Below are 18023 nucleotides of genomic sequence, written 5' to 3' on the forward strand. Positions count from 1 at the left end.
AATTTGCAAAGATGACAAGATGCATACATCTTATTGAGAACAATGTGATTCAGTGACTCTTCAGCTGCTACAGTTAGGCATTTGCTGTACAAACTACACTGTCACTTTCATAGAGCAATCAGTCCAACAAGTCAGAGTTGGTGTATCCTTTTGATATGGTCTGTGATGAATAGACTCTCATTCTTCATTTCCAATCTATTATTAATAACATTGTCTGTGATCATCTAGACTCAAAGAATTAAGATGATAACTCAGTAACTGAATACCAGAGCCTTATCTTGCCCAATGGAATAATAGTCATTAAGATTCTGCCAAAAGACCACTGTTTCAGACATAATGATGATCATACAGGCTTGGAAAGTGTTTATGCATTGTGCATTAAGTTAAAAATATTCCCTTTTCTTGGGAGTTATCTTGTGAGATACAAAGCCTATCAGTTAATTTACCTAATGAAACACATTTTAATATAAAGTAATCTTCATTCCCAGTATAAAAATCTCTTTAGTAACCTATAGCATCATCATTAGAATCAAGAATATAAATTAAAGCTTTTAAACACGTCCAAGTGTTTAACGTTCAACACGTCTTTTGTCTGTGACCATCTTCCTGCAGACAAACTTAATGAAAGAAAAAAAGGGTCAGGGTAGAAAATATGTCTGTGTTGCCAAAATTATATATTAAAAAAAAAAAAAAACAAAAAAAACAACCAGAAACAAACTTCATGAGACAAGAAGGGAGATATAAAATAAGCTAGAATAACAGTTTTTTGTTAACCAAGCTTACTTTTGTGAGCAATCTGAAATAACACTGTGGTATGCTAGCACTGCAATTCTGTGTCTGTTTCCGTTCACAGTACTGCTCATTAAGTATTGCAGTTAGGAGATGAGAAATATGCAATCATGATTTAGGCATCACAATGATGTGCATATGGAGAGAGAAGACGAACACAGGCAAAGAGCCTGCTGCATGGCTGCTGTCCCTGCCCAATAAATTTAGAACAACATGCATGGCACGTCTGCCTGTTTTTTGAATGCCCTAACATCATCACCCATCCCTATCCTTTCTTTGTACCATATCCAAGTATTTAGGATTAGCCATAAAACTGCCATTGTCAGTGCACAACTTCTTGCTGTTTTCTCATTCAGGAAGTGACCTGGCACAGAATGAGAGCGCACTGCACTGTGACCACCTCTTGGCTGTATCATCTGAACACATAAAGAAAATGTTGTGGTTTATGGGCTGCAGAAACTGCAGGCACAGCCTTCCAAATTTCATATCCTCTTCCCATGAATTCTGTGCATAATCTCATCTCTATAAACATAGCTTTCACTACATTATCTTTTCAAAAGTTGTGCATTCTCTTTATTTTGCTCACCAACATCTCAAATGCAGACCTGTTGCTCCCAAAAGGAAGTTTCGATGTAGAGCTAGCACAAGGCAACACCCAAGTTCTGAATGCATCCTGAAACACAAAGCTATTTGAATTTGAGTCAATCAAATCAATACATACCTATCCAAAACATCCTTCTCACAGATATCTCAGCTGAAGTTCTGCATCTGATCAGCAGAATTCTAGCAGTTTTCTTTCCTTTGTTTAACAAAACGCCTTCAGGAAATATACATTCTAATGTACTCATCATTATTTAATGGTTTTTAATTTATTATAATTAATTAATCACCCTTATAAAGTATTAACCATTATAATCGTTATTACTGCTAGGATTATTGTTGACATCGATTATTAGGAGTAAATTTTAAAAGCATTGTGATCTGCATTTAGAAAGCAGAATTGCTTTACAAATAGCTGGAAAGTTTAGATTTTATCTACTTTAGCTCCTTTTCCCTTTGATTTTCAATTTTGTTTATCTAATCAATCTCAACATTTTCCCCAGCTTCTAAGTATTATCTTCACTCTTCATTCCTTTTGTTTCTTTCTCCGGGCCATATTAGCATGCACCTAATCTAGGAATGTACTAGCAGACAGGTTCTCTCATCAGCACATATTGCTCTTGACAGTGCTTAGCTATAAATAGTGTAGCTCAGCTTTTAATCATATGATGTAGAGTTATGAATGACTTTCCATTCCTAATGCAGAGTTTCAATCATTTTTGCCTTTTAAACAAGGCTGAAATTTCTGATATTCGTTCATAGCTCAGAAGATAGATTTATTTAAAATTTGGTGACATATTACTGGTGGAATTGACTTTGAAAACAAAAAGGCATTGTCCAAAGTTAGTGGGATCTATAGATGTAAAATCAACAGATAGAGTGGAAATGTCAGGTAAATAATTTGCTGAACAAGACAGGACTTCCTAATGGGAAGAAACAAGATGTAGAAATACTGCAGTTCATATTAAATATTTTAGAATGTTGACATGTTGACATATGCAATATGTTGCTCACCTGGTGGTGTGTTTCTCAAAGGTTATAGAAATGTTCCAAGAACTTGCAGGTGTGCAGAGTTACATGCAGAAGCATTAAAAATGCCAAGCTACTAATCTAAACTATACTGGTAAATGAAGTAGAGAATTCTTCATTCTGGGGCAAACATGCACACATACAGCTGTATGTGTGATATACGTATACACACACATTTCACATATGTACAGCTCTTTCTCATTGTACTGCACTGTTTGGTTGTTGATGTTTTGTTGTTGCTTTTTTTAATCCTGAAGTAGTCTGTCTGAAATCATTCTGAAAAGTTGAAATTTCAGACTTTCTAATCCAAGAAGTCCATTACAAAGTATGTATTACGTTTCTGTTGTTTGCTTGTCTGTTTTTGTTTGTTTTCTGCTTAAACGTGAGGGTTTGTAGGATTAGAATTTGGGCAGGATTAGATGATGTACAAAATATTATTGGTATTTAGCATTGATACACTTCCAAAAAGCATGGCATATTATTTCTCCCTCTCTGTTTCCAGGCAATACTCCTTGAACTCTCTGTTATTTTTAAGTAGAAGAAGGGGCAGGAGCATCCATCCACTTGGGAAACCTGCGGTGTTTGGTAATGAGAGCTTAAACTGCAGAGGTGGGAGACTGGGCTACGCTGATGATGCAACTTAAATCATTTTCTTTCTCTCAGTTGGTCTCCCTTCACTGAGGATGGGCAAATGCAGTTACCCAAGTCTGGATGAAAGGGTTAGTTTCATCCTTGGCAACATCTCCAAATTGTGGGTCCTCCTGCATGCATAAGTAAAGGAAATGATCTAACTGCTTCCCCATTTCCTGCTCCTCTCTATTCTTTTTTAACTCCCTTATCCACATTTGTTTTTAATAACAAGTGGACAAAGACAGGCATTAATTGCACATCTGTTTTAGCTCTGGCAAGAACTCTCAGGATGCAAGTTCCAACAACTGCCAACTGCTTTAACTTCAAAACGGAAATTTTCCTATGAAAACTTTCTCTGAAAGGCTGATCTTTGCTGCCAAGTGAAACAGGCTACTGCAATAGGTAGGGCACTGTTGAAACTCCTTTCTAAACACATAATAGCAAAATGCTATCCATTAATCCAGGTAAGAGAAAGCGAGGGAAGGGAAATGAGTGATGCTTTCTCCAAACATTTGGAGGATAGCTGATAATATTTCACTCTATGAACTGATGTTGTGTAAGCTGAATTGGGCTTCAAAGATACGACTACTCATTTCTGCTACGTTTAATACAGCATTTAAAATAAAGTAACAACCTCCATTTCTGACATCAAATTGTGAATCAATGGCTTTCGTCTGGATGCCACCAGAGGGAGCCAGTGCAATTGCAATCTTGATATTCTAGTGCCTTTGCAAAGAAACGCAAGGGAAGATTACTTTCCTGATAAGCAGTAGTGAAAGAAAGAGCACACTTTAAAGCAAAAATTCCTTCACATTCAAATCACATGTGATGAGAAACATCGATGTAATTGATGAAACACTGCTTAAACTTTCTCCCCAGGAATAGAAGTATTATTTCACATTCTGCTGAACTTTAATAACCCATAATTTAAATTATTGTTATCTCAACAATGACTCCCTTCACATATTGCCCCACACCAATTACTCAGCCTTTTTCTCATCTCTCTGAGGTGGCATTTCCAAGCCAGCAAGTGCAGATAACATCTCCCATCTTCAACAGCTGTGAGAATATGCAAAATGTCCTGCCTTCTCTGAACTTCACCTGATTGTACCTAGTAATGCATCTGATACTTTTTATCTGACTGTTTTTTCTTTCATTTAATTAGAATTAATTTTCTGATTGTCAGGCAACGTACTGCAGAGACACTGTACTGTAGAACTCAGCTTTTAGCAGCTGTTCTAAGCACCTCATTCTCAACATTTCCTCATTTATGGCTTTGGCTGTTCAATTGTTAAATATTCATCTCTTGTCTCAAATTCTAAGTGCATGTGATTCATTTCTGCATCTTTTTAAAGTGCCAGGCTTCTACACTTGAACAAGATGGCTAACTATCCATCACATCTTGGACAATCTCTGGAGAATGCACACATTTGCTTTTCCCTGTCATGGGTATTGGAAATGGCAGTTAACTTCTGTAGGGGCTTTTTAATGTTTTATTTTATACTATCTTCCTTCTTCCAGTTGATAAAATGAAAAACCTGTCTACTGTTCTTTTATTCCTTATCCACCCACTGAAAATAGTGTTAGAAGACAAAGAGGCCAATCATCTTCTGGCACAGCCAAGGGCAGTTTCCTCTAGCCTTTTGGTGGCTCTTTTGCACGCCTCTGACTTGGACAAGAGCTGGGACATTGTATTTTTTCCTTAATAGTAAGAGAAACAAACAAACAAAAAGGTGGTGCAGGTAGATGAATTCTGAAAAGAGGGGGGGGAAAGATGAGGAAAGGCACGAAATGGAAAAGCCACTTGCACAGTGTATGGCAAGGATAAAAACCAACTCCTGAAATAAGAGCTTTTGTAAGCCACAGGGAACACTTGAGATTTCTCCATGTTTCCCTGGGTGCACAGATTACCTGACTTTACTGCACTTCCTTGAGTAAGGCAAAAAATAATGTAGTTTCCATGCCATGTAGCCCCCACATCCTAAGGAAATGTGAATGGAGGAAACTGTTACCCCCATCAGCCCTGGGTTTGACTAGAATGGAGGGGTATTCTTTTGTTCCCCATGCACGACACAATGAAGTAGTAAATGGTGGCAACCTGAGCATCAGGAATGCACAGTGATGCCAGCAATAGAATAAATCACTAGAGTGCTGGTAGCTTTGATCAAGTGCTTTACTTATTAAAATAAATGAGTTTCCAGCTTTGTCTTTTGCTGAGATGGCTCTTACCAGTTTGTCCTTTTTTATAAATTATTATAATTTTTTTCAAAACATTTATCAAGCTCAGATGGCCTCCTCTAGTCGAACTGTTAGAGAAAGATTGCCAGCAAACATCACATTGTTCATCTAAGGTCCATTAACTCGGATGCCATTTAGAAGATTCCAAACTGTCATTCACTATGCTTTCTATTTATCACTGAATGCTTTCTTAAACAAAATGTACCTTACTGATGCCGTATGATGTCTTCACATCTGCTCACAATGCTGCCTTCTCTCTCATCTCCACTCTTAGCTCTGGACATCGTGAGTCATCAATACATTTTTCAGTGATGCACATCTGTCTATCATTCTGAAACTTCACAAAAGCAGTGAAACATACATGCATTTCCCTTTATGCTTTCAGTACAAGTTCTTACAGTATTTTCAAGGTGAGGTCAATTTTCCTTCTGTGAGCTACTAGGTAAAAACTAAACTGACTTCTAATAATTCTTGGCTCTGCACACTGACATTTTTTAACCTATTGATTTTCCAGTTTTACAGCAGTACCACCCATCAGAGAGCAGCTCTAGTCAAGGTTTGTGGCATTAGTAAGTTCTCATATGGGAGCATATGATTTTTTTTTTCCAATGATGAATCCTTCAGATTCTTTTGTGTATTTCCTAACTTAATAGCTTGAGAAAGCATTGACTATTTGGTATTAATGGCACCTCTTCCCTAAGCTCATCTTTAGGTGCTTTAGATGTTCAATCTGCTCAGTTTCCCTCATCATAATTACTCAACCTGCACTTGCCTCTGATGTTTATACTTAGCGAGCATCAGTACACATAAAAGAAGTTTCTGATGATCAGCTTTCTCAGAGAAAGTTAAATTCATTGCATCACTCACAGTTTGGGAAAACAGACACCTTTAAACGCACCCCCATCTCCTTTACAGAATGTTTCATTTCTGTGTGTGATGCTTCTGCCTCATGACATCTTTGCTTTAGTCACCTAACTTCAGCCTCTGATGTTTTTTCCTGTATTACTTTCTGTAGGTTTTGCTTTACTAAATTCTTTTTTTTTTTTTCTTTTTCCTTTTTTCATTTTTACTGATAGATGTTCATTCCTGGAACCAATATGATGTGAGAGTTGGACCTGATAGTTATGTTACAACTGATTTTGATTTTCTCCACGTTTATCTCTAGAATTCTTCTTAGGCACCATTGTTCTAATTTAAGCAAATCACTGACAATGTCAAGATCCTAAGAAATGCCATATTTTAGACTAAGACAGACGAGTGGTGTAATTGTTTGGATCCACTGCAGTCTTTCATCACAGCTATAAAGTTATGACTATCATATGATAGAGATATTCTAGGATTCAGAATTGTATTATGCAAGGACATCAGTACACAATCTATCAATTTTTTCCAATGTCCTAGTATGTCTCTAAGGGCTTTGCTACATAAATACTCTTTTGAGACTACTCTGAAACTATACATTTCCTATACCTGAATTCTGCATACAAACTTGACTGACCACCTGCCCTTTAATTACTGAGTCCTGTCCTCTGATTTCTAAGCAAGACTGTTATTTGCTGTTCTAATGCTGAAACTATTTATTCAAACCACCCAGCCTCCCCTTTTCCTGATCTAAAGGAATTTTCCATTTTTTAATGGTATCTTTTCAGTACATTTATTTAGAAATCCCTTTTGAGGGGAAAAGTGATGAGAATGCAGATTCCCTCTGATAAGGAGTTTATTCTTACTGGGATCCCTGGTAGATTTAAACCATGCCACAGGAATATAAATGGTTAGATTCAATTATTCAACTTTTCTTTCAGAATGCTTTTTACCTAAATAGAAAATTTAGGCTCTGCATGGGCATTTCTTGTCTGTTTTATCATACAACTGTTAGGACATAAATTTTCAAGGCCTGAGATTCCTCCAACTAGTTTTTAAAAGACATCCTTTATTAGACAGCTCACATGATGCGACATGGAGAGGAAGCTGCCCAGCTGTGTGGCTGCATTTAGTACTGTACAAACCATACCAGGCATGCTAATCAGGGAAAACCCCCTAAGTCCCTCCTCCCACTAATCCAGCTGGCACTGACATACATTGCCATGCTCCCCTTTACCTTTAATTTCTTCAGCATTTCAGTCGTCGGTTTTATGTGGGATGTCTGATCATTCACTTCCTTAAGTGATGTCAATTATTTTTTCAAATAACTTCTAAAATTTTGTTCTGACTTGATCAAAATACATTAACACAGAAAAAAGGCCACTATGTCATGCAGAGTGTACAACAAGCCTGCACAGAATTTATACAAGGCCAAAAGCTGTACAGAAATAATTCACATAACGCAATATGCTATTTTCTAACTCATAAATTCTTAGTAAAAAGCTCATTAAATGCTGCGCTCTGAGCCTACATGGTGAGGGCACAGACAAAAATTAGAAGTGGAACAGAACACAAAAAGAGGAAGGGTTGAGTATGCGTGGAGAGCATAAAAAGTAGATAAGAAATCCAGTTTCGTAGCAGCTCTTCTGGACTCAGGCATCCTAAGGACCACATCACTGAAGGACTTCACTTCTCACCTAATGGTTTGTTTGTTTGTTTGTTTTAACATTGATTTAGAAGGTAGCGTTTCTTGTCTTTCTCTGTTTGGACCCCTCTCCTATTTCTAATGGGGTTATAGACCACTGCACAGCAAATCTAAATCAATGGCAGTTGATTTGCTTTGTCTAGCTTCCTTCATGAGCTCTGGTTTGAAAAACCCTGTAAATAATCATCAGGGCAGCTCTCCAGAGGCTGTAGCACTTCAGAAGCAACATGGTGCAGATGGCAGCCAGTACTTGCCTTGACTACTCCAAAGCAGGTATATTTTTAAGTATTAACATATTAGAGGACATATTCTAAGACTGAGAATGATCTCAAGAAAATAGAAAGAAACTGCAGTATCAAATAACTTCCTATTTAAAAAAAAAAAAAAAAAAAAGTATGGTCATTGGTCCTTTGTTTTTATAAAAAAGAAAGCTTAATGTACTTAATAGAAGACCACTTTCATAGTGAGGTTAAACAAAGCAAAGCAATTTATACGGCTTGCGTGCATGATAGATATCTCTCACTGCACTACATTAAATCCACTCCTTATGGACTCGTGCCACTGTAGCTGAGCCATGAGGATCCTGCGTGCAGCTCAGCCTTTAGCCTGGGTAGCCAGGCAGTGTTTCCAATTAGGAAAGCAACTGATACTATCAAAGGCATGAGTGCCATTCAGTGGGGCCTTGCCAGGCTGTAGAGATAGATCAACATGAATGTCTTCAGATTCAGCAAAGTTAAACGCAAAGCCCTGCACCTAGAATAAAAGAGCCCCATGCACCAACCAAGAGCTGACTGCATAAACTTCATGGAGAAATTCCCAAATGTCCTGGAGAACAAGAAGGATGGATATGAGTGAGTAATTGCTCTTGCAGCAGTGAAAGGTAATCATATACTGGGCAGCATTAGTAACATCAAAACCAGTAAGTTGAAGGAAGTGATTAATGTTCCCCACGGCCTTTGGATGCATCTGATACTGCTTGTTGACCTCTGTGCACAACTTGGGGTAATACAAGAAAGATATTGATGAAGAGCAATGAATTCATTAGAGGGTCACTCCAGGGAGCTGGAGCATGGGACACTAAGACAGCTGGATTTATTCAGGTTGGAAAAGACTACAGTTTTATCTAATTGTTGTCTTTAGATACCCAGTAGGATGGCACAGAGACAATGAAGCCAGTCTCTTCCTGGAGAATCATGGCAAAATGACAAGAGAAAACCAATCAAGCAGCAAGTTGGCAAATTACAAGCAGATACAAAGAAAGAAAATATTTACAGTTAGAGAAGACAATCTCTTGCAACAAAGAGCTTACGGAAAATCTCCCATCTGTGATTATTTACAAAACACAATCAGATGACCATGTTTCAAGCTTTATTTCAGCTAAGCAAGCTGAAAGGGAGGTAACTAGCTTCCAACTGCAATGCTGAGTGAGATCCTAGACCTCCTCATGGTTATGAAGGGCCTCCTGCAGACAACTGTTGCTTCAGGGATCAGCAGCCTAATGAGAGCTGATCACAGAGCTGGTACCATAATGAGGAAAGCACGGCAGGTTTGAATTAGGCACACAGAATAGCCATATGCAGATACCAAGGAGAAGACAAAAGCTTCCTAGACCTTGGAGCGCTGATACTAGTTTCTAGTACTTGTTCCACTTTTTGCTTACAGGTCTCTGTGACAAATCAACAGGGAAGATATTTGCTGTGATATAACTGTGAGTCACAGCAGCATTGTATTAGACCATCCACCCCAAAACAGCACTTTTGTTTCTCTGACTCATACTTCAACATCCCCTACTGACCTCATTCTTATATAGCTACAGATAAGTCATCATCTAGGCACAGGATATGTTTGAAAGGACAGCTTCAGAAGTACATATAGGCTTCACTGAAGAAGCAAAAGTGGTCAAGATATTCATTTTCACCACAGTAGGATAGTTGGTTAACCTAACCCTATTTACCATCACCAGCTTCGATCAGAGCAAGTGTTTTTGGTAGATATTCTTGCTCTCACTACCAAACAGGGAGTGGGAAGAGGCTATGCAAGAGCATGAGCTTGCATATTGACTGGCACTTTTTTTTCAGTATTGTGCCTGTTGGAAGAAGACATACAAAATATGTAAGATGGATGATGAAGCTAACAATACCTGTCCAGAAATGGGATCAGGACAATGGATTGAGGCATGACCAAGGGCTGTCATCATGAAACTAGTTGCCATCCTGAGAAGACACACCCACATACAGTGTACTGAGCTATGTATGTACTGAAAATAGGGTAAAACACAACAACAAAGAGGAGGTCTTTGTAAAAGTTTGAGGCAAAACCAGATATGAGCAAAGACCAGCAGCTCAGGACAGCAGCAAGCACCACCTCTTAGACAAGGCTGTTCTCAGCTCAGTTCCCTGATCACAGGGATCAAGGAAGAGATTGGGAAGTGACAGGTGGAAAAGTTCGAACTAGCCAAGCGCAATCAGTCCCACAAAATGCAGACAACCAATATCTGATCCAGCAGGAAGTCTCACAAGTTAAATCTAATCATCAGCGTCTTTTGAATAAAGCTTGATCCTGACTGGCAAGTTTAGACCAGCCTAGCAATGCTGCTTCTGATCCTGTTCCCTGAGGTTTAAAGCCTATCCATCACTAGATAGCAGCCCTACCAGTGCATCTCATGACACTACTCTGAAGTAATTCAATTATTATGAGACTTTAACTTATGTTTGTCACTTGTCAGGATAAAACGTATGTTCTTGTTGCATCCATTGCATCCATCAGGAACACATTTATTTTCAAACGCTTTCAGGAGCTGGCCAGTTTGTTGAAATACTTCAGTCACAGGTCATTTATATTTAGATATTCTACATACTGGTTGTTATTTGTTCCTCATCCATGATTGTCTGAAAACGCCACTCTGGGGTCCTTTTGTCCAAAGAAATATTCCTGGTATCAAAGATTGCTGAAAGGGAGCCTTGTTTGTTCCAGCTGACTTCTTATGCATGGAGTTAAAGCTTCATACAATGAGTAAATTACAAATAATTTCCTGTCCCTGTGATACAGCCTGCAGCCATGATACCACTGACCAAACGAGTGCAAGACGTATGGTCAGTGTGCGTCCTTCGGCCTTTTACTCTCCAGTCTCCGAGTAATTGGTTTCCATTTTCCCCTCTCCCATTTTAGGGAGGTGAGGAGCAGGTGCTGGAGTCCTCTCACCCAAGGACTGCTGACTCTGACGCTTCTCAGGTTCCTGTAAAAAGAAACTGTCTGCATGAACCAGATGCAAAAACACAAATGTAAAGTTTATCTGGGCTGCTTTGCTTCTTCAGTGTCTCGAGCCTGGCGGTTTTGTTATGCTGTTTTCACTAGTTTGCTCACACAGGTCCTTCAGTTACGGGGCGTAGGAGGAAACAAGCTACGGGTGGGAGGCTATCCACACAAACTGGCTACAGCAGTACCCACATAAACAACGGCCACTGCCTGCACAACGAGCTCCAGCACACAGCCCCTCGCGGCCCTGCTTTCTGCAGACTGCTGCCCAGCGCGGCCTCGCTAAAGCGAGGCGAGAGACGCCGGGTGCCGCAGGGGCGGCGGCACCAGAGGCTACGCGTGTCTCGCAAGTCCTCGTTAGTATAGTGGTGAGTATCCCCGCCTGTCACGCGGGAGACCGGGGTTCGATTCCCCGACGGGGAGAAACAAGACTTTTGCCTTAGCGGCTCTCTCAGCGCGATCAATGCCAGTAATGGCCGGTGGGCGCAGCACAAAAAAGGCGGGAAAAACACGAACACCAGTCAAAGCGCCGCTTAATTGATCTTTAGTATAGGTAACGCAGCCGGGCGGTGAGAAGTAAGAAAACGCTCGCAGCCTCCCCGTCGGGGAATCGAACCCCGGTCTCCCGCGTGACAGGCGGGGATACTCACCACTATACTAACGAGGAACGCCTTAAGCAAACCCTTTCATGCCTATCCTTTATCTGTGTTGTTTAATTGCCTCGAAAGCAGTGTATTGCGGAGGGAACAGGCAAAAGGACGTGGAAATGATCTGAGGGCCGTGGAGTGGGAGCGAGCAGCCAGGAGCCGTCGTATGGCGGCAGTTCCGCGGAGAACGAGCTTTACACCACCAAGGGAGCGAGAGGCCCTTGGTGCTGGCAGCCGGTGTGTGGGCGAGGGGCGTCAAGTGATCTGCGCGGGACGCAGGAAGCGAGCCCGTGGGGGAGGAAAGGAGATTTGAGGCGGTAAAGCGACGCGGTGGTGGACAGCTGTTGTAGGTGAGTTGTAAAGCTCTGGCCGACCGTTTGCCGTAGGACCTCGTGGCGCAACGGTAGCGCGTCTGACTCCAGATCAGAAGGCTGCGTGTTCGAATCACGTCGGGGTCACTGAGCTTTTGTTTCTGCTCCCGTATTATTTGCCGCCCTCGTTGCAGGGGAAAGGGCGGGACGGGCGCTGTTGTTTGTTTTTGGTTTGGAGGCGGGACTTCGGATTTCCTCGGGAAGCGACTCGAGTAGAACGAGGGGAAGGGAATGAAGCAGTGTGCGAGGCGTTCACGAAAAGTAGGGAAATGAAGAAAAAAAGTCGGAAAGATGCATTGGAATAACAACAAAAGGAGTGAAAGGAGGACAGGGAAGCAGGTGTTACAGGACGGGCCGAGAGACGCGGGGCAGATGTGGTTTAGCTTTTAGGAACTGAAAAGGGCTAAGAAAACCCTAATTTCGAGGGAAATACTCACAAAGGTATTGTTCTTTTTCGGCCGTGAAATAGTGGAATGTTCCCAGAGTGGCCATTTCCAGAGACAGAAAGGTCGAGAAAACACTTCGTTTTGTTCTAGTTTTGAGATAAGGAGGCAGAGAACCAATCGCTGTGTTATTTGGGTGGATTGGGAAGTCAGACACTTAGTGAAATTTATTTAGGAAGGAAACAGAACAGTTTGTTAAAGTAAGTCCTGAACTTAAGAAACAGAGAAAAAAAAAAAAAATGGCAGAGAAAAGATCCAAGTTTGTAAGAACTCATGGTGTTATAAACCATGGCAGGAAAATGAAGAGAATAGAGAAGGCTTAGAAAGCACACTCAATGGAGTCAATTTTTTATTATTATTATTATTATTATTATTATTATTATTATTATTATTATTATTATTATTATTATTATTATTATTATTTTAGACAAATAATCCTGTTTTTGCAGCCTGGTCTTTGTTTCATATGCCCTGAAAACCTTGGAAACACAGAGCCTGCAGTCTTTGCTCTGGCGCTTTGCCATCACTGCTGCTCTGACGCTCACAGCTGTTGTTTAGCCCCGATGTACCCTTTGTTGTAACTTAAGTTCAGAACTCATGCCATTGCTAGGTGGCACTGGGGAACAATTTGTTCCCTTCCTTTTCTTAGCAACTTCTTACACATTAGAAATGTGTTAGGTCTCACTATAGATGCCTATTCTCAAGCAGTAGACTGTGTTTGCTGGGTCTTGCCAGAATCAGACACAGTACTCAGCTGGCTCAGGCTGTACGGTACTGACAAGACAAGCAGGGCAGCCACACGTGCAATGCTGACTGCGCTTCCCTTTCTGAGTTGGAACAGGCTGCCCGAGGAGTCACCATCCCTGGAGGTGTTTAAGGAAAGGGGACATGTAGTACTTAGAGTCATGGTTTAGTGGGCAATATTGGTGGTAGGTGGGTGATTGGACTGTATGATCTTAAAGGTCTTTTCCAACCATCGTGATTCTATGATTCTATTGCTATGAGGTCAGCACTTTTTTTTCTTCCTTAACATGACACTGTTGACAAGGGTCAGCCTGTGTTTCACCACAGCAAACAGCACTTCCTTTGCAGGGATGCCCCGTCCCTGGAGGTGTTCAAGGCCAGACTGGATGGGGCCCTGGGCAGCCTGGTCTAGTATGAAATGGGAGGTTGGTGGGCCTGCATGTGGCCCTTCATGATCCTTGAGGTCCTTTCCAACCCCGGCCATTCTGTGATTCTGTGATATTTTGCACTTATCACTGTCTAACTTCTTTCTACTTTTCCAGATCGTTCCCAGTTTCTTAGGATTAAACTGAGTCTTAAGTACCAATATATTTGCAGTCTCTGCTAGGTTCCTCTCATCTGCAAATCTACATGTTGTAGCCTATCATCCTGATTTCTAATGGAAAGATTTTGTAGAAGAGAATGAGTGAATTATTGACAGTTTTTGCATAAGAATATTGATGGTTTTCTTGCAATAGATAGATAGATTTTTTTCCTTGCAGAAATTAGTTAAATATTAACCATTTTTGAAGACACTGAGGACCTACCACTCTTAACTACTGTAAGTTCTCCTGGCTTGCTTTTGATCATATTGCATGAAAGATACTGGTCAGAATATCTATATAGTCAGGATGCAAATAATGTATATATTTAGTGAACAGAAAGTGAGGTGGATTAAAAACTGCCTGGACAGCCAGGCCTAGAGGGCAGTAGTCAGTGGTGCAGTGTCTGGTTGTAGGACAGTAACAAGCAGAGTACCCAAGCGGTCAGTACTGGGTCTGGTTTTGTATAGCACCTTCATTAACAATCAGGATGATGGAGTATAATGCACCCTCAGTAAATTAATAAACTGTAAGTAACTACGAGGAATAGATGATTCACTGTAAAGCTGTGTCCCCATCCAGAGGGACCTAGGCAGGCAGGGAGGGTGAGCTAGCAAGTCTCATTAAGTTCCACAAATGCAAACTCCTGCAATGGGGGAGGGACAACCCATGCACCAGTACGTGCTGGGGGCCACCCAGTTGGAAAGCAACTCTGCAGAAAAGGACCTGGGGCTCCTGATGAACACCAAGTTGAATGTGAGCCACTAAGCCACTGTTAGCCACTAAGAAGGATAACAGTATTTGTGTCAGCATTAGGCAAAGCAGTGCCAGCAAGTCAAGAGGAGTGATCCTTCTGGATCCTTTTGCTCTGCTCAGCGTTGGTGAGGCCAACAACTGCTGTCCAGTTCTTGATCTTGACCACCAAGATGATGAAGGGACTAGAGTATCTCTCCTGTAAGAAGAGGCTGAGAGGGCTGGAGCTGTACCTGAGGGAGGGTGCAGAGAAGATGGATCCAGACTTGTTTCAGTGATGCCCAGTGACAAGAAAAAAGGCAGTGAGCAATGAACTGGAACAGTTCAGGAATGCTTCCTGAACATCAGGAGGAACATCAGAGCTGTGCAAGTAATGGAGTACTGCCAAAGGCTGCCCAGAGAGGCTATGGAGTCTCCTGCTTGGAGATTTTCAAAAGAAACCTTATAGATGAGCCTGGGCAGCCTGCTCTGGGTGTCCAGGCTTGAGTGAGGGTTGGACCAGGTGGACCAAATATGCCCACCAACCTCAGCCATTCTTGAACTCTGTGGTTCTATGACATAACTATTCTTTCTACTCCATCTCTCAGGAGAACATCACAGAAGAAAACTGTCTTGAGATGATTTATTCTTGGTATACATTTTTAGTCTTCTTTTTGTCTTCTGAATGCATGAAATTATTTGCTAACATTTTTCCCTGAGGATGAAAGATGAGTTCATTTTAGATGAGCACTTTATTTGCCTTTTTTCTAGAATGCACCCTCATACAGAAGTAAAATTTTCTGAAGACGTCCACTAGAGATTTTGCAGATGCTTAGTTCTTGAGCACCGTGTGATGTGTTCACCAACCTGAAAATATCTTCCTTACTTGATTATTTTGTGACTTGTTCTTTTCCTATCGTATCACGAGTTCTTTCTTTCGTTAGCAGTGTTAAAGCATAAATTGCTGTCAAACTGAATCAGTTAAGTGGTAGTTGAGAAACTGAGTTACAGAAGTATAGTCCACTACCCTGAAAAGAACTATGTAGATTCTTAAACTTTCTAAGTTATGGAGAAGCCGTGCTGAAAATGAAGGTGAGGAAAACCAGGCTGGATGCATAGCCTGCTATATATTCCCATGCTCCTACAAAATTTCTTATGTCTTCACCTAAGTTCCTGTCAGAGCCAATGGATGTAAGAAGCAGTGACAATCTGCTTGCATTCCTGTGCTGCTGCCAAAGCAGGTGAGCTACTCCAAGCGTTCCAGATTGTTGCCAGATGATACCTTCGGCTCGCAGTGAGTTCATCTAATGCCAACACCGAAGATCTATTAATAGGAGCAGATGTTGTCAGGGTGTGGTTTCATACTGTAGCTAACATGAGTGCAGGCTGTCACATAGTTGTCAGACTTGCATCCCTCTGACCATCCCTGCCTGCCTGTTTCCACCATTCCACTTGCATCACATCTTGCAATTGTACAGCAACAGCTGCTGGCTCAGCATGAGGCCTGGCAGCACAGTACTGGAGCCAACACGAGGAAAGTGTCAGCAGTGTGAGGCCCAGGACAGAACAGAGAGCAGAATCGTCCCTTTCAGCAAGCCACAATTACCATGCAACAAAATAATTTCATTCAAAAGTAAATGAGAAAATTAAATGTTGCATTCAAACTTTGCAATCTCCGAGCTTTTTTTTTAACTGTTTCTCTTTCTCAGTGTCCTATTGGTAAAATGGGGATAACAGTTCTCTTCAGTTGCTGAGAAGTACTGTGCAGCTTGCTCCATTAATTCTGAGGCACCTGAGGATATTGGTATTTGCTTCTCAGCAGCATTTCTGTAGTATGTGTGCTTCTATGCTTCTGTCTTCTAACTTTTGAATACTGCAGTTTGTAACCTGACTGATCTCTTAATGCAGATCTTTTTTTCTTATGGAATTATTCCTTGTTAAATATAGACAGTAACTTAAATTCTTACAAGGTTAAAAAGCCTTGGAGCGGAAGTAATAGCTAATGTGTGGTAAGCAGAGCTTTTACTTTATTTCTGTCCTTTTACAATAAAAACACACACCCATATTATTCCTGTTTGGAAAGTGCAGGACATTCTCATGTAAACTGTCCTTCTTCCTTCAGCTCTGTCTGCATACTTCAGTAGGAGCTGACAGTTCTGTTTCCAGTCTGCATTGATATAGGCCCCCATCTATCATGATGACAGTGATATAAAATTATTAATCAGCTGTACCATTGTACACATTTCTTTCCCTGCCTGGGTACAGTCACACAGACTTCCCACAGAGCTGGCCATCCCTGTGCTCAGACTGAAGGCAGCCACTGGCCTGTTTGCCCCATCAGGCAACCTGTAGCATTCCCCAGCTCCGTGAGTGTGGAGTAGCAATGAGTGATTCTAGGAAGTACAGTTATACTATGCCATAATGATCGAGGAACTGCTTATTTTATTTGTACGAATGCTTTCCAGTTTCTATTGCCTAAGAGGAAGTGCTATTTTTATTGTCAAACTCGCCATAAACCAAGACTGAATTAACATCTCATATAGGTTTTTTACATTATTTAGATAATAAAATTTCCTTATCGACTCAGTCTGAACAGGGGCATGTCTGTAGCACTTCCTTAAATGTCTCTGCCATGAATGGATTTACAGTTCTCACAATTTTATTATGTATTTTGAGGCAAATGTTCTACACGAATGCAAATTCTACACGTGTATTTCATTATGGATTAAATGTCATCCAGAAACTCTGCTGAGTTTAGGATAATTTTTTGATCACACAGACAGAGATAATACCTTTTTTTTTTAGCGTCCTACAAGATGAACGACATATCTTGTTTTTATTGGTGGCATTAGAGGTTGAGAATCATAAACTTGGGGGAACTCTAAGCTAGAAATCCGAGATAATTTAGAAGGCATTAGGTCTTCACATATCAAAGATGACTTTATGACTGAAAATCTCTTCTGACGCTCAGAAAAGCTAACAAATTCCAGACATTTGGGAGGGTTCTATGAAGAAAGGATTTTTGGCTTCTACTTTTAGCATATTTCACATTTTTAGGCAAGCTTACGGCTGCTTTTCAACCACTGAAGATCACTATAGTCTCATTCCATTTTCACTTTTTTTCCTAAACTTGCTTTTTGTCACTGTTTATACTGACAAGAGATAAAATGTGACTGCCTGTTTTTCAGGTAGGTGTGGATATTCTGGTCTTTGAAAGCCAGAACTTGCCGTTAGCAGTAAACACTTAAATACTAGAACACTTCTCAGAAGGCATGGCTAAACAACAAGTTTGTATTCGATACTCAAAATGCAAATAATCTAATAGGTATATGTACCACTTTGGTTGTTTCTCTTTTTTCTGAAATGACACTAGAAAGCTCTTTTGGGCTTGCTTTGTT

General features: G+C 40.7%; 3 non-coding genes across 3 annotated transcripts; 2 read left to right on the forward strand and 1 right to left on the reverse strand.

Moving 5' to 3' along the window:
• Positions 1 to 11458: 11458 nt before the first annotated feature.
• Positions 11459 to 11530, forward strand: TRNAD-GUC (transfer RNA aspartic acid (anticodon GUC)). The gene has a single exon. It is a non-coding gene; the product is annotated as a tRNA-Asp (tRNA).
• Positions 11531 to 11702: 172 nt separating this feature from the next.
• Positions 11703 to 11774, reverse strand: TRNAD-GUC (transfer RNA aspartic acid (anticodon GUC)). The gene has a single exon. It is a non-coding gene; the product is annotated as a tRNA-Asp (tRNA).
• Positions 11775 to 12140: 366 nt separating this feature from the next.
• TRNAW-CCA (transfer RNA tryptophan (anticodon CCA)) lies at positions 12141 to 12212 on the forward strand. Its single transcript has one exon. It is a non-coding gene; the product is annotated as a tRNA-Trp (tRNA).
• Positions 12213 to 18023: the final 5811 nt, after the last annotated feature.

This window comes from Lagopus muta, chromosome 1 (assembly GCF_023343835.1).
Source record: "Lagopus muta isolate bLagMut1 chromosome 1, bLagMut1 primary, whole genome shotgun sequence".
NCBI classification, from domain to species: domain Eukaryota; kingdom Metazoa; phylum Chordata; class Aves; order Galliformes; family Phasianidae; genus Lagopus; species Lagopus muta.